Source organism: Bicyclus anynana, chromosome 21 (genome assembly GCF_947172395.1).
Source record: "Bicyclus anynana chromosome 21, ilBicAnyn1.1, whole genome shotgun sequence".
Taxonomy (NCBI): Eukaryota; Metazoa; Arthropoda; class Insecta; order Lepidoptera; family Nymphalidae; genus Bicyclus; species Bicyclus anynana.
The window spans coordinates 1913752-1928345 of record NC_069103.1 but is presented as its reverse complement, the minus strand read 5'-3'; positions in this window follow the sequence as shown (position 1 = coordinate 1928345).

Below are 14594 nucleotides of genomic sequence, written 5' to 3'. Positions count from 1 at the left end.
GGCAGGCAGCTCAACTGGACACGACGACCCAGAGCCATGCGACTGGCAGGTGGCTCGACGAAGCTGAGGCTTGGCAGGCAGCTTGACCAGGCTGAGGCCTGGCAGAGCAGCTCGATCATTCACGACGATCCAAAGGCCCGCGATTAGCAGTCCGCTTGACCAGGCTGAGGCGTGGCAGAGCAGCTCGACCGGGCTGGAGACAGGCACACATCTCGACCGGGGTGGAGACAGGCAGGCAGCTCAACCGGGCTGGCGATTGGCAGGCAGCTCGACCGGGCTCAATCGGACACGATGACCCGGAGTCACGCGACTGGCAGGCAGTTCGACCGGGCTCAACCGGACATGATGACCCGGAGTTACGCGACTGGCAGGCAGCTTGACCAGGCAGAGGCCTGGTAGGCAGCTCAATCGTACACGATGACCCGGAACCACGTGACTGGCAGACTGCTTGACCAGGCTGAGGCCTGGCAGGCAGCTCAACCGTTCACGACGACCCGGAGCCACGCGACTGGCATGTAGCTTGACCAGGCAGAGGCCTGGCAAGCAGCTCGAACGGACACGACGACCCGAATTCACGCGACGGGCAGGCAGCTCGACCAGCCTGAGGCCTGGCAGGCACTTTCACCCGGGAACACACTGTGCGCTGCTGTCTGGCAGACAGCTTGAGCAGATGGCATACTAGCAGGCAGCTCGACCTGGCTGGATATTAGTTACAAGCTCGAACAATCACATCATATGAAAAGTGCTGCACGTTGTAGTCTGGTAAAAGTGGTTCAAGCTTGAAGTGACATTGGCACTAGGCAGACAAGTGGCAGTTAGTTTCCCGTTGCAATGTGACGAACCAGATTGGGAATGTCTAGGTACGAAGTTGCCGGAGTGAAGATGAGTAGTGTTTGGTAGTAGTTACCCCCGAGTTTCAAATTATCCTGAGACAGCCAAACAGCTCATGAGATGTTGCGATTCGTTGACCGCTGGAGGCAAGCGGACAGGTCGAGAGGAAGCCTGGTGAAGTACACTGCAAAACTTCCAAGGGGGGTTACGTAGCCTGCAGTAGGCAAGCTTTGCAAAGACGAGTTTCAAGCAAAATGATATTTGAACAGATTTTGATAAAATGAGCATTTGAAACCATCAGTTAACAACTATTGATTTCTATATTACGTATAGATTTAGGATAAAAGCCTCCACGGTAACTTATTTTACGTTCTACAGAATCGGATATATGCTGGAATACTATTCATACTTACTTCCATTTCATATTTGTATTACCTACCGTATTATTTAGACATATCTAAGCATTGTCTTGTTGCATTGCAATTTCATTATCATCCATATTGCTCTTTTTCCATCACCAAAAATTATTGTAAAAGATTTAGCAATCTGTCTCAGATGCATTAGATTTCTAGCGGAGCTTGGTTTTGCCATTTCATACATTATGTTATGATACTTTCTTAGACCTATAGGAGATTCGCAAGCAGGCATCTAGCTACACATTCTCACAAACATTCTGAACAAATGCAGCTTTAAATTTTAAATTAGCTATTGCAGACCATACTATAACATCAAAAGTAAACAATCGAGGGTTAAAGTTTCTTCTACAACATAAAGAGTTGAAAAACTAAATGAACAAGAATCATACCAGATTATCGGAGTTATAAGAGTAGGTTATAATTTGCGATGCTGTTTTTAGTTACAGGTTTTCTCAGATTAGTTCCTTATATTAGTTACTCATTCGCAAAATTATTTATGTGTTCAACGCTACATTATAAACATTTGTAGATTATTTTATATTTCCGTTATCTTATATCTCATCGCAGTATTTTACCTAAAATATATCAATTCAGAAATGTATATTCATTTACATCTTCTTTGGTCTCCTGCACACACACAACATTGTTTTCAATAAAACAGGGTAAGGTTGCCAAGTCGTATCCTTAGGCCGTGAGGAAATAATACTGTGAATAATTTTGCCGGTGGTACGAGACTTTAGGCAACTTTACCTACTTCTTTTGAAAATATATTTTGCGTGTGTGTGGTTTGACAGTATTCTAATCATGCAGTCTTATACATCGGATGGCAAAATAACAATCTACAGGGTAATTTGATTGACATGATTCTTTGCAATACTTTGATACAGTAATTACGAGTATAGGCACTATCATTCGAATTGTTGGAACTTCTACTTGTTGTTGGATACTAGATCAAATACCATATAATTTGAATATGTTTTAAAATCAGACTTAACATTTAATCTATTAGATAACATACCTCTATGACGTAAAGATTTTTCATCGCCTCCAGTGGTAATACTATGTTAGGTTCAGCTATTGGGTTTTGTAGAAGTTTCTTCATGGATTTGTAAAAGTGACAAGTAGAATTGCTTGTGGCATATAAATCTCAATTTCATCAGCACGCATCCTTATATTCATATTTATTTCAGAAGTGCCATTGGCATAACTAAGCATGGTGAATGATTTTGATGACATTTATTATCACTAGATGGTTGAATTTCATGAATTTTCATAGATACAAGTCTTTGTAGATAGGAAGAATGATGTAGTAAGAGTTAATAAAAATATATATATATCGCCCCTCAACGTATGTGGTCGTTTATCTAAAAAAATTCAAAAGAAAGTTATAATACTATAAAAATTTAAGTTGGTTTAATTTATTTTTATATTTTAGAATAAACTAATATATTACCTTGGTAAGTTGCCTTCGGTGGTGCATTTCTTTATTTATAATTTTTAGATCGATTCAAAATTATTAATTTTCAAATACGTTCCAATAAATACGCACTTAAATTTTGGATTTCATTGGATTAGATATTTGTATTTGAACATAATGATATACTTGTATACGGATAGATACATATTTAGTTTTCATTTTAGCCAACATTTGTAACATTGTACGTGATGTCGTTTTTACTCATTATTTAAATTAACAAAGCTGAAATAGGTATCTAAAAAGACTTCTTTGTTCTTTTTTAATGCTGCATAAATTTGTAAACATTTTGCAAATAATTATCTTTTTATCTTGTGGGATGTGACATACCATCGCATCTAAAGGTAATTAAATAGGTATATTTTGGTGTAATTGATCGATCGAACCTCTTGCGCAGTATTAATTTTGATTGCATTTTTGGTGGTCCCCTTTTTACTTCTCTCTTCTATTCTTTACTAACCAATGTTATAACAGTATTTTAGTTTTTTTTAGTTCTACAAATTCCATGATGGCAGGTTTTAAGCGAATGTGATAAGTGGTCATTTTGGATTTAAAAATATCTGAAAACACTGAAAAGGATTGCTTAGCCTAGCCTCCCTAGTCATCTTTTTCAATAAAATGTCCAATTCGTATTATGAACGACAATAATTAAACTATTCTTGACTTTTCTTTGTTTTAATTTCTCATGTTGTATTTCATGAATTTAGTTTAATCTCTATATTAATATTTTATCGATTACGAAACTAATTTATGGTTAATTTCTTGATGTCAAAATTTTCATTGAGCAAATATCTTTTACATTTAGGTCACTTACCTCCCATCAAGACCCAATAATTTTATCATACACTTGGGCGCTGGGAGAATCTTGATTATTATCGAGATGTAGTTTTCAAACCTCTAAACCGGATTTTACTTTCCATATAACTTCACCGTTCAAATTGTCAGCAAACTAAACCGATTGTCGAAACCTTTATTGGGCAACTATTATAGCAACGCTTCTTCAAAGGGTTTCAACTCGAGGGATTACATGCATAGCATGTTTTCACCGCAGTCAACGAACGCTGTGAAGTGTACATAGGTAAAGTTAATAAAGTTCAATCCATAATTAGGTAGGTCTATACCTAATTTTAGTTTTTGTTTTTGTGGCATTAGTTGTATTTTAATAGCAATAGAGATTTTTGTGACAGCTACAGGGAAGTATTACATACGCCAATCTACATAGCTGTATTCCAGTCTGAAGGGCGTGGCACGAAAAGGCGGATTAACATTTGTCTCAAATCAGAATCGGCTTCATACATTTTATATGCGACGCGTCAGAAGCCATCACATGTCACAAGTGCAAACGTTACCATACAAAATGTATGATAGCGATTCTGTTCTGACGCGTCACGACACGACACGTCAGACAAATATAAATCCGGCTTTAGGCTCAATACCTTTACATCTCAGGTTGAAAACAGCGGTACTTTATAGGACATCTTGCATGCACTATGAAATGCTGTTCTGTTTATAGGTGATGGAGATCGTCTGCCATGTCATTTGGAGATCATGTCCATAAATACTACCTTCTATGTACTATAAATAAAATCTTTAATTTCTAAGAAAGTTACCACTTACCCTTTTTTTAAAAATGTCCATCTTCGTGACGCCTACTCATGTTACAGGATATATTTTCCTATTTCAGTGATTTGATTTTGACAGAAATGATAATATATGTAAGAAGTTGCGGCAATTTGTGTATATAATCCAGAGTACAAATATAGAAGTAGTAATTATGATAAGAATTGTTTCTTCACGTAACATTTTGCTACAATTTCCAGTTGTAATTGTATTGGCTTGCTTCATCAATGTGAACAATTTATCAATGAGTTCTCATTACTCCACGCAGCTACATGAATATGTCGAAAGTAGAACGATGATTACGCCATAGTCTTGCAATTGTTTATGGGCAGTCTCCAAGGCTACAGCGAAATATGTAAAAGTAGCCTTCGATAGTGTGTATACGTTGGTGCGTATAGTTGAAAACAGGCAAATTACGTAAACTTTGGTAATTGCGGATACAACTTTAGAGGCTTTTGTAGTTTTTGGATTTTCCAATCAACTTCGATGCCATGGAGTTATTTAGGCTCCCTGGGTTTTTTTAATTCTGGGAAATTCCTAAGACACATCCTTGAATTGGTTTCCATTGTTTAGATATTGCTTAGCTGGTGTAGAACAGCAACCAATATTTGCAGATATGTTCAATTGTTTGTCAGACTGACAGTTAAACCACCGCACGAAACATCAGCATCCCTGAACATATTAAAAACAAACACAAGGCGAATCTTCGCCACAAAATATGCAATACGGAACACCAATTTAACATTCAATAAAGGTACAAATTGAGCTTAATTGAAATTATAATACCTTTGTCCTTCCACTGACCTTAGTCCTATCGAATTGTTCTGAATATTATATGCTCAAGTGCCTATCGAAGTGTGTATTCTAGGTAACATCGACCTCGTAACAGTTAACAAAATTCTAAATATAAAATGCTGTTTCGGAATGAAAGTATAATGTATATGTAGGTTTATAGAGCGCCTCATTTAACAAAAGATCTGAAATTTCAACTATCAAATGGTTAATTGCCCTACCCTGCCTTTAGGCAGATTCAAATCATATCAAAAATCCAGATTCATGTGTATTAAAAATAAAACAGATAAAAAAAAGAATCAATTTCTGCATTACCATTAGTTTTCTAAAAAACGCAACCTCTAAAGTTTATAAAATCAATTCAGTAGTTTCTTTGAAGTTAAGTGATCAATCATCGAACTCACAACATTTCTTGACCACTTACCTGCCTCGCGTCAGTCAGGTTGGTTTTTTTATGTTAAAACTCGTTCTAATTCGCCAGTGATGCAACTTCGCCAATGATGTCGGGATGTTGGATAGCCTTGTTCGAAGGACCCCTAAATGATTTGATATTTGTGGTATAATTCGCCAGGGTGTCGGTGACAGCTCGTCTTTATAAAGCCATAGGTCGGCCTTCTCGAAGGTTCCACCTTTAACTTTATCGATCTCGCCTATTCACCATCATTGCACCCAGTCGACAGCTGTGAAGTTTACATCTCTGATTACATAGATGCTCAGTAAAATTGGCGATCATAAAATTAACAATAATCAGAAATAAGTAACCGTTTCATTTCAAGTAAGCGATTATTTTGATAAGATATGAGTAGAAGTAGGTTAATCTTCAAAATCAGTTTATCTTATGCGTAAAAATATGTAATAATTTCAATAGTCAACAACAGCTTAATAGGTAGGTAGATTAAAAATATTTGTGTAAGTACCGACTAGTCATGTTTTCGTCCAATGTGCTTCCAGTATAGATCAGCCCACATTTGCTCAACATCGCACACCTTTCCTAAATATTCAAATTAAGATTTCAATGTTATAAAGTCCTAGTATTGCTAGGCTAATTCGTTACCTATTTAGGCTAGAGGCGGAGACCTTCAGCATACGTCAGAAGACGTCCCACAACTCTTCAGCAGGATAATATAGTATAGACGTTCGCAGCGTGTGGCCTGTTCCAAGGTTCATGGCATAGGAGGAAGCCTGTTCAAATTCAATGTTATTGCACAACATTGCCCTACTATATACACAGTTGTCAATTTATTCGCAAATCTCTAAACGGTTAATGCAAATCTCAATAAATTGATCCTCAATACAGATAGAAGCATTATACTTTAAATAATTCAATTATCTCCACGCCAAACATAAGTTATACAAATGTTTTTCCTCTAAATCACAATTAAATCATAATGTATAGGAAAATACGTCAAATCAAGGCAAGTAATGAAGTCATAGGTTATTCTGTGTAAACAGTTGACTCACCGACGCATAACTGTGAACAAACCACCTATGCATGAACCGGAACGGCCACGACACGCCGTTCGCCACCCACCAGCCGTCACTGGGCGCGAGCGTGCGTTGCTAACTCAGGCGAGTAAGCAGAGAGCGTGCGTTGCTAACTCAGGCGAGTAAGCAGAGAGCGTGCGGTGCTAACTCAGGCGAGTTAGCGTAGACAGGAGTCCGTGCGTTGTTGACTCGCCTCAGCTGTTTAGGCCAAGGATCTGGGGCTCGAAAAGAACAACATGCCAAACGGCCGCGTGGGGCCAAGTATTGGTTATAGGTTATGAAATCATGACGCAACAGCCTAACTGTTACCTACTGTGGGCTGATACCGGATTGGAAGCGCAAGTCGCAGTTATTTCTGTGCACGGCCGCTCTGTAGAGCCAACTTGGCAGTCTCGCAAACCAGGAGCAGTGGATTCGTCGCAGGCAGCTCTCGGAATCTCGAACACGTCACGCCGTCGGCTACGTAGATCTTCATGAAGTCGGTGGTGACTCATGGAATAATACACGGGTGGGTGAAATTCCAATAAACAAAATACAAGTAGAGATTAGAAATAAAATTCGTAAACGCAATACTTTTGAAATTCTTTTTATTATCATACTTAAACATATGTTACAATTTCTTATTCAATATGAATAAAACTTTAATTCCAATAGACTATCTCTCAATAGAAAACTGAAATATTAACTAACAATGAACACATCTTTAAAATAAAATTCAACTAAATAAATGCATGATACCGTTACTACAAACCCATTTCGTGGCTCAGCGATGGCGTCCCGACAGCCAAGATGGCGGCCGTGCGTTGCAGACCCACGCGAAACGCAATGGGACTGTAATTTAGAAAACATCCTACATATATCACAGATTCAAATACAATTTTTTTACTTTACCTAATTATTCATCCTACTTGAGTAATACACATGGGTTGATTGACTATAGGTTTGACATTGTCTAATTCTTTGAAAAAATTATCTAGGCCACTGAGATCATTCTTCCATAAACTATCGATTGTTTCACGTTGCTGCTTGGCGACTTCCTCTTCTTTACTATTGAGTCCGAGATCAGCTTGCATCTGAGCCCACCTTCTAGCTCGTTCTCTTTGTTTAGTAAGGAGCTCGCTCTCGGCGCGAGATAGGGAGTTACTCAATATGGCGATTATTCTCAAGTCACGCTTTCTCTTTGTCTTAGCATTTAATGACTTACATTTAACTTTGCGGACCCAATTGGATAAAGATTCACTTTTGCTTTCACAAAAATCGACAACTGACTTTTCGTGTGCACTGTAGCCCATTTTTAAAAATAAGGGTTTAGGTATTGCGAGTTGAGACAATATTACACACCTGCAACGACCAGGCACAGAGCTCTGTAGAATTTTCTAGCACTTCACTTCACAGACGTCCGCACTGCACCAGGATGAGAAATTTTATGAAGTGCGCGGCTGACGTCACCCGCTTTTATACCCGACGCTATCGGGGTCGCGCAACTGCGCAGTTGTGGAACAAAATGGCGGAGTTCCAATGAAATTCTTTTAGTGTAGGCGCCATAGGGAGTTATGTATGCTTAATATTAGGACCGCATTCTGTTCACAGTATTGAACTGTGAAAAGCATGCAAATTATGATTCTAGATATTGCCATTTGGTTCGTCCAGTTTTTTTATGTCCAACCCATTTCGATATCAGATAAATATTTGGTAAAATAAAATCTTTGTTAAAAAAAGCTTTTTTTTACCAATTTATTCCTATTTAAGTAATTTAATTGCTTAATTCATTAAGAGGATCAGATTATTCCTGAGGCTTTCTGTATGATTTAATTGATTATTTGATTTAAAAACCGTTACTTGCGACACTGTTACTGTTATCGTAACCGACGTTTTTGAAATTTATAAAAAGTTGTTAAAACAATATTTTCTTCAAATTAAACATGAATATAATGTGAATAATGTGAATTCCGGTTCTGTCAATGGGAATGAAGACTAGGTTTGAATATATTGATTTTCGGGTAAATAAAGTCAATATTAACTAATTAATATGTAAAAACCAAAGAATTAATATGTAAAATTCAAAATGTACTAAAATTCTTTTACCGTAATTAGATGAAAATTTATACATTTTTAGCTTTCTTATATTAAACGTGACATTTTTAAACAATAACAAAGATATTTGTAATTTTTATAACGCCCATAGAAATCTAATGATCAGCGAATCAACGACGTCATTAATTCGTGCCATTTTGTATGGAGCGTTTTCAGAAATCCGTGGCAGTGCCGCAAATCTTAGAACCCTTTAAATCGCTGTAACTCTGAAATAATAATAATGATTGCAGATATCGTGTTACTTTTAAAAAATTGCTTTACTTTTAGCATAGGTTCTTCTAATTTATATATAATTTAAAAACTGTCATCATCCCTATTGTCTTAATTAATATTATTGATTCAAAAGTATTCCAATGTTTTATTTATAATCTTTAATTAAAAAGTAAGTCTTTAATCATACGAAACAATTGAGTACTGTGTTAATAACAAGCAATGACATTGTTGCAAGACATATTTTGTTCAGTCCATTTACTAGATGTCGAGGTGGGGGAAAGAAAGAAAGAAAGAAAGAAAAAACATTTATTTAAAAAATTGTGCCATACACCACAATGCCTAAGTAAGCACTATTGTTGTGTCTGATGCTTCAACCACCTGATCAATTGAAAATCAAAACTAAAGTAGTTGAAGCATCAAAAACCACTTCGTTATGTTTGGCACAACCTTGAAAAAAGGTAACAGCTCAGCATCGTGCCGCATAAACCAAGCAAAGTACTTGGCCAAGCGGCGCTGATTTTCAGCTGCTACCTCGATCCAGGTGACACCACGGATATACATAGCCACAGTGACAAAATGCTATATTATTACCTTTAAATTAAAAACAAACAACCTTGAATTAATATGCTAAATAATAGGATTACGCTAAACAAATAAAAAGGATGGTTCAACAGTCCTAGCAACATCCAGAATCATTATCTGCATGCTTTTCTGAATTGAAAACTGTGAACAGAATGCGGTCATATTATGCACACTCCACTCCATCCAGTGCCTGGTCTATCTTGAAACATGGCGTCCGGCACATGATTCAACGTCAGGGGAAGGGATTCGAAAACTCACTACAACTTCTACGATTAAAATATCTGTCTGTTTATCAAATAAAAATAATTTATTTTTACTTGATATACACTTTGAAATATCTACTTACCTACCTACTTACTTATAATTTTTACTGTTTTTTTTTTATCTAAGCACCTTATTCTAATATTGTATGATGTAAATTGATGAGTTTGACAATTTAAATTTAATAAAATACTTTGTTCAAAACGTCATTTAAGCGATAAAAAATACTTTCATTAAGTAAGTACTTATTTAATTAAACTTAATTTTTGCGATGTAGGTACCTAACTGTAGGTATACCCACCTATTATTAATTATTACCTATTTTAATCTAAAACTGTGAAACATCTAAAAATTAATGAATAATGACTACTGACAATTGACTATTATTAAATAAAGAAGTTTCAATAAATTCATATAGACGCGCAAGCGAAGTCGCCGGCAGGGGTGAGTTATAAAATCGACCGTGTCGAGTTTACGAACATGCGCGGAGAACAATCGGAGCGAAAGGGGGAAGCGGACTGTAGAGGGGCGGGAGGAGGAATGCGACGCGAGCGTCATCGATCGGGCTCGGGGCTTCGGACATTTTGTAGGAAAATTATATAGAAACTAGCTTTAGCCATTGATTTCGCCTGCATAAATACTTAGTCACTCTGCTTTTTAATGAAATCGTAATTAGATCTAGGTAATGGATAGTGTTCAGAATAACGGAAATAAATATATGTGAGTAAGTACGTAAGTAACTAAATACGAGCCGAACATAGCTATCATCGTGCTAGGTAGGTAGGTACCACCTATTATATCAATTATAAAACAAATTGAATTCACCAAAGACTATCTAGTATAAATTATTTGAAATTCACCGTATTTTAGATAAGAAGGTAGGGTAACCTACCTTAGCAATTTTTTTGTGGTTCAGCCTACCTAAGTAGGTACCTACAATACAACAGTCTGGCCCAAAAAAGGTTTAACGGTATTTTAGCATTATTGCATAGATAGCAGGTAGAAAAATTTGACCAACAGACATTCATGCATAAGCAACATAATCGATGTAGGTACCTACATTTTACGTGCCTTTTCAGTTTAAAATATCATTGACTTCAATGGGCTAATTTTAGACCGTAGTGTGTTGAACTCATAGTTTTAACTGAGAAAGCTAAAATACTGCGGTAAGTACCTACCTACATATATTTAAGCAATGCTAAACATATAATATGTCCATTTGAATTTGTATCTGGTTGTCTTGATTTGCTCAAAACTTAGATGACTTTTGGTTTTGTCGTAATGTCTCAAAGCATAGTCCCTATTTATGCACGACACCCTCATGATATCCTGTAGAAAATATGAAAAAAAATCTTGAAATACTTATTCATACATACTGGTACTTTTACCATAAAGCCACGACGTTCTTTTTCTTTGCACTATTATCTATGGTATGGGCATGAGCTGACTTTCAGCTTTTATGAAGTAGGTCTAACCATTACAGGCTTTATAGTACACTTTGAATCGAGCCTATAGGATTTGAGTCCATTTCCATAACCATTGAGCTACAAAGATATTTAGCAAGAACCGAAGTTACAATATAGATACCTTTATTTCAATTAGTCATAATATTTGTCTACACAACAATGACCTACACAGTGATATGAGTCATCTTTTCAATGAATCAGTCTTTGTTATTCATTTAGAAGGTTCCTCTAACTATCTACCAGAATGAGGGTATCTTTTTCTTCTTTTTCAATGTGTGCATTAAGAACTAGCTATATTTAACTTTTTATCTCGGTAGTAGGTACAGGTGGGCATTAACCAAAGCTTTCAGAGCACAGCTTTGCTTTCAAATTCCATGAATAAATCTTTGTCATAAAGAAAGCCATTAATTTAAATGTTTACTTACCTATTCAGAGGTCTAATATTGTTTAAAACTTTGCATTGTAACGGCTTATTACTGTTAATTGCCTCTCATATACTTATTTACGAAGTTCCTAATTATCAAGTTACTTACCCACGTACCTACTTGACAAGATTTTTTACTAATTGTTTTAATCATACCTATTCAAAAGTTAATAACTATTAAAGTAGAGTACAAAGTATGACGAATCAAATTACCCAAATATGTATCTAAGTACCAACTAAGGGTACTTACTTAATTAACACTCGTTTTCTAAATAGATTCTTAGAATTAATATGGGATTAAGTGTTATTGCCAGAGTATCACTAAGTAGGTGCCGACCTACCTACTTATATTGTTTTCTAAAAAACCCAGGTATTTCTGGGGGACTTTCTTGAAATAAATAAACAAAGAGATGTCTCACGTTTTTAACAATAACGTTTTTCTTACTCAAACAATTGAAAACTTAAATATCAATCTTATCTCACAGTAATAAAATCGAAATTCGCTCGGGTAACCTTTATAAGATGCCTTGGAAACAAGATGGCTGCCTTTAACGCCATTATTATTATTAGTGATGTCTCCCTCCCAGCGCGCGCAATAAGCTAGCCGCGGTCGATAGCGCGGCAGCTGCATGACTAATATGACCATTAGTTACTTTCTAAAACGGGACATTTCTATTCACAGCAAACGTAAGTTCCGATTTCCACCTATAAATCTTATATCACTAATCACTTATAGAGAAATAAATAAAAATCTTTATTAACCAAAAACAGATACAAAAACCAAGTATTTGATTGCTCGTGGTCTCCACACTAGATTGATCTGTATCGTGCAGAGCCAGGTCTAGTAAATACCCTACCTAATATAAAACCTATATCAATAAACTGACTAGCTCGTTTTTGTATAATCATATATTTCTTACGTGAAATGCCAATGGTGAGCCAAGATGCAAATTGACTCACGGCGCGTTGCATAGACAAGCAGAATATGGGCTCGAGACTAGTCGGGCAATACTCCGACGTTGTGTCACAAGAGTTTTAGCCTTGTTAGTCATTTACATTTACACAATATAAGTTTTTTTTTAATTTTATCTGGAACGGCTGAACTAGATTCCTGACTTTCACTGGAAGATAGAGGACAATATGTTGGTTAATTTAAATCCCGGCAAAATTAATGGTTCCCGCGGGATTTGTGAAAAACAGAATTTCACATCTCACATATGGTGCTCTTTTATACGGAAGTCGGAACGCGTGGTCACCCTTGTGTGACGCACAAGGCAACGGGCATTTTGTGGTCGTAAACCCGTCGCGCGCTATACTAAGGCCTCGCCCCATCGACTACGTGTGAGTCGGAAGTAACGAACATTCTCACATCCGTATCACTTGTTAAAAATACGGTGAACGGTTTTAACGTATTTTACATGTAGGTACATTGTAATTTGTAACTAATATTTCTTAAGCGGATAGAATATGAGTTACGTAGGTATCTACGTCCGAGACATAATAGTCGACTCATATCAAATTTAATATAAACAATATTAATTTCGTGTAGTACATGGATTATGGGTCAGAAATATATCGATATCAATTAATAAAAGTCAAGGATTTCTTACCGACGAATCGATAACCTCCTTCGTTTTGAAGTCGGTTAAAAATTTAATTTCATTAACACATATTTTTACAAATTTTCTAAACGTCAAAAACGTTGTCGTCCATTTTGTGACATCACTAACACTTGATGTACTAAACGTCAAACTAAATACTAATTGTTAACTTTTATTTTTGTAAAACGCTACGTTTGTAAGGGATTTGTTATAGTGACGTGACGTCATAAAACAGTTGAAAAAATATAGACCGTCATGGCCGACAGGCGTTTTGGCTCGTATTGTCAAAAACGTATTAAAAAATCTAGTAGAACGATAATGAACTATTTAAGAACATTTGTAAAAAATGTCTACTAGCCTATTACTTTCAATTGGGTATTGTAATGCCTACCACATTGAATCGCCTAACATAAACACAGTCCCGTGCACTAGTAGTTTCAAGATTAAATAGTACGCAGTAGATAAAATACGCATCTCGAAAGATATCACAGAAAAGCGGAGACACAGCGGCTAGCGGGCCGTACGCTTCGTCCCGGTTGTGACCCGAGATATAAGATATCGTAGCATAGACTAATCATATTACCATTAGGTACTAGCTGACGCCGCGCGGTTTCACTCGCGTGGTTCCCGTTCCCGTAGGGATACGGGCATAATATATAGCCTTCCTCGATAAATGGGCTATCTGACACTTAAAGATTTTTTCAAATCGGACCAGTAGTTCCTGAGATTAGCGCGTTCAATCAAACAAACAAACAAACTCTTCAGCTTTATAATATTGACGAGACTCGTGCTCAACAGTCAGCCGAATTAAAGTTGATAATGATGCTATATTTTATTCCCGTATTGCCTCGGAATAAGAGGTGAAACCGAGAGATTCGATTTGATTAACCCATAATCGGCTCACTTAGCTCGAGTATAGATTGATCACTTGGCCCATAATCTACTATATAAAAATAATTCGGGTTTTCCTTCCTGACGCTGTAACTCCAGAACGCACGAACCGATTTCCACGGTTTTGCATTCGTTGGAAAGTTCTCGGGCTCCGTAAGGTTTATAGCAAAGAAAATTTAGGAAAAGGTAAGGGTATGGTAGGGTAGGTGTAGGGTAGGGTAGGGATAGGGTAGGGGTATGGTAGGGTAGGGGTAGGGTAGGGTAGGGATAGGGTAGGGGTATGGTAGGGTAGGGGTATGGTAGGGTAAGGTATTGTAGGGTAAGGTATTGTAGGGTAGGGTAGGGGGTAGGGTAGGGGTAGTTGAAAGTTTACATAGAGTTTCACGCGGACGAAATCGCGGGCGTCCGCTAGTAGTATCTACAATCTACATTGCGCCTTTGCGA